At 32.9% G+C, this 3,653-nt stretch overlaps 1 non-coding gene across 1 annotated transcript; it reads left to right on the top strand.

Annotated features, from left to right (window-relative positions):
* Window positions 1–2,137: 2,137 nt before the first annotated feature.
* Window positions 2,138–2,217, top strand: LOC125617561. The gene has a single exon (XR_007348599.1). It is a non-coding gene; the product is annotated as a small nucleolar RNA SNORD65 (small nucleolar RNA).
* The last annotated feature ends 1,436 nt before the right edge of the window (window positions 2,218–3,653 follow it).

Genomic DNA, 3,653 nt, shown 5'->3' on the forward strand with positions numbered 1-3,653 from the left:
TAGAAAAGTTCTCTTTGCATATAATCTCCCAGTTTGGCCTCAGGTGAGTAGAAACCAGATGTTAAATGGGTTCTGTCTTTCTATTTAAATACAGCCGAATATGTCTGATACAAGCTCTAAGTCTTCTTTTGGGATCTATTGTCTCTCTAGATGCCATTGATTCAGATACGTACCTTCAACTCTTAGTTCCATAAAATATATTCACATAATGAACTAAATAAATTACATTAAAAATAAGGTAGGCTTAATAGGATAATAAATAGGTATTTATGTAAAAATAGTACATATTATTTCATATTAGGCACTAGTATAATTTATATTTCATTCTTAAAATGTCTCTTGGTCACACAACCACAACCTTTTATTTTGACTCATCATTTCACATAAACACCACCCACATAGGATTTTTTTCCTTTATTCTTTCTTAAATTTCCTTCTTGGACCAAAACCAGAAAATGATTCTTTTTTCATCCCAGATAAAATAATTGAAATCTATTAATGCTGGTTGCTCATAGTTCTGTTGATATTTATTCATATCAAATATAATAGTCTATTCCCAAGCTGTTTCTAAAAGATTTTCCTCAATGAAATGGGATTCCTGTTAAAAAAAAATGGATTCCCTTTTATCCAATTTATAGAATCATTCATAGTTTATATACACATTACTATGGTAGATGCTAGTAGTCTGTATTTCTCCACCACAGCTTCAAAAGAAATTTAAGTGAATAAACTTCCTAATAGAAAAGTCACAGTTACATTTTCATTTATAATTCTTCCCCCTTTTAAGTCCAATTTTTAATTTCAGCTTTTTATAACAACCATTATTGCCCACCAATATAGAAAAAGAATATTTTAGAAGAACAAAATGAAGGAAATGAAAGGGATATGAATGTGTCAGTAGAAATGTATAAAACCACCATAGAGAAGAAGAATAGATCACTCAGGAAGAAGATGGCTATTAATAAATACCTACTGAACCCTCACTCTTTGCCACAACTAGGATAAAGGCACTGAAAAAAATCTTTTACTTTTATTTTAGATACAAGTGGAATTGAAACACATGGAGAGGAGACAGGGGTGAGCGCTGCCTTATTAGCAGCTTCAATGGTCCAAAAGTAGAGCCAAGTCTAAATGTGCAGGGTTCTGAAAGTCAACAGCCATGAATGGACAAGCTCAGTGATGAACAGACTGGTGGCAGAGACTTTGAGTCTCAGATCTGTCTTGGATCATTTTCAGTCTCCATAATCCCAGGACGAATACACACATTTTGAAATTTAAAAATATTTAGGGCAGGAATGCACTCTGGGAGTACAAAAAATGTAATTCCATAATGTTGTTTATAATCAAAGAATTGCTATGGCAATGAAGATTAAGTGACACAAATGAGGTAATTTCTAAGCATGTAGTGACAGTCTACTGAGCTTAGGACTTTGTAAGAAATATCCAGAGAGGCAAATAGGGAGGGAAATGCTTGATGCTTCACTCTAGTTTAATAAAAATAAAACTTTGAGATTATGAGAACAATTTTAAGTAAGAACTGCAGTAACAAATTAGCATCTACAAACAACAAAAGAGAATTATTATCACAGGTAGCTTCAATCCCTCTAGACATGAATATTTCTACTTATAAATGATGTTTCAAATATATTTAAAGTGCTTCCTTAAGATTTTTTATTACCTCTTTTACTTAAAACACACACACACACACACACACACTTGTCTGTGAGTTAAGGGCAACCAGCACACCTCTTTTGCTTCATATCCATTCTCCCAGCAAACATTGTAGTGTTTGTTGCCTTGAGTATGTTTCTGTTTTGAGCAAGGACAGTGTTGATAAGGACAAATGAAAAGCTCCCCCTTGCCCTAATTCTCTGACCTAACCACAGAGTTCAGGTGTTATTGTTCATAGGCTAGTTGCAGGTATAGGGAGGAGCCCTGCTCACTCCCCAAATTCTCAACTGCCTGGGAAGGGGGGCAATGGGCTTTGAGTTACTATTTGATTCTCAGAATCTAATATGTACTTTGAAAGACATCTTGGAATGTCCTAAATTTGGAAATGTTTTGAGAATTTTTTTCTTAAAAATATGCAATAGCGAGAGATCTCTGTTTAATAGCGACCATTTACTGAAGGCTTGTTATATGAGAGACTTAAAAATATTTTTCATCTGAAATCATCCACTGGCAGATTGGTAGTGGTGAACCTCTGGTTTTCTGAAGATGAAAGGTGAACCTATGGTTTTCTAAAGGGCATAACATCAGTATAAGAGTGGCACTATTATTCCAACAAAATATTAGGAAACTAAAGCTCCCTAAGGTTATAATTAAGTTATAATTCCAATGTTATTCAAAGAGGTACAATTCAACACAGGTGTTTTTCCATCATAAGCCTAAAATATTTCCTCAAAATCAGTGAAAACAAAAGAGTATTTGAATATTTAGTCTATAATGTCAGAATTCACAATTCTATAGTTCTACATTGATATACAAGGAAAGAGAAAATACATTGAGAGTAAAGCTAAGCTCTTTACTAATTTTAAAGATGTATGTGTATAAGAAATTGACCCATATAGTCAAGATTAATTTACTTTAAAGGAATGATCTCTGTGATTGTAGGTAAGGGCATCATTCATTATCAAACATATAGCCCAGAAGGTATGAAGACTGAATGTGCAGGTGCATTTCACCCTCACACAGTCCCCATGTGGTGGTAGCTGCACCTTCATGATAAGTAGTCGTGCCCCACAGGTATAAAAGTTTTCTGACTCATTTAAATGGCTGTTGTTGATGTGACCTGATCTACTAAATGGAGTTTGTGCTATTTGGTTATTGTTGTTTTTCCAGAAAGAAGTAAGGAACAAGTGGTAATTAGAATCTCTGCTTAACCAGCATTTTCTCTAAAATGTTATTTCCAAGGAAATTGGACTTTGGCTTCAAAACCATAAAAATTCAGCAGCATAAAGCATAAAATGTACCCAATTTTAATCAATGTAAATTACACTGGTAGAAAAGTTGTGTATGTGCAACCCACAGAGATCCAATTTTTCAGAAGGGTACTCTTTGAATAAATCCTTGCAGTAATAATTTAATGAATGAAATTCCAATGCACTTTTCAACTAAAAGAGTTGAATTATCTATTAATTTTCTGAGCTTCATATTTTATTTCATTGAATGAAAAAAATTGTTATTTTCATTTCACCTGTCCTTGGAAGACTCAGAGTGTATTGCTATCTTTACCTAATCCATGCCCTGTGAATACATTTCTAAATTATGAAAAGAAAAAAAAAGTATTAAAACATAATATGTACTAGTTTTTAAGTTAAATATAATCATGGCAAAAAGAGAAATAGTAAACACAACAGAATTTAACCTTTGACTGTGTTGCAGTAAGCCACTATTGATACATGGTAATTGTACTTTTGCCATTATATTATCAATCTATCATTCTTAATTCCTAATTAGTTCCAATTAGTAGACTTTTACTCATTCTTTCATCACTGTCACTAATCTTCCCTGAATTAATAATAATTTTTGAAAATGAAATAATTCTGGCTTAGTACAGAATACTGAAAATAAAGCTGCCTATATTCAGCTGTGATATTCAATCCTGCTAATAGGATTTCTCAAAGAAAGGGAAAAGTCCCTTCCATCTAATG

The sequence above is a fragment of the Marmota marmota genome, unplaced genomic scaffold, assembly GCF_001458135.2.
Source record: "Marmota marmota marmota unplaced genomic scaffold, marMar, whole genome shotgun sequence".
NCBI lineage: Eukaryota > Metazoa > Chordata > Mammalia > Rodentia > Sciuridae > Marmota > Marmota marmota.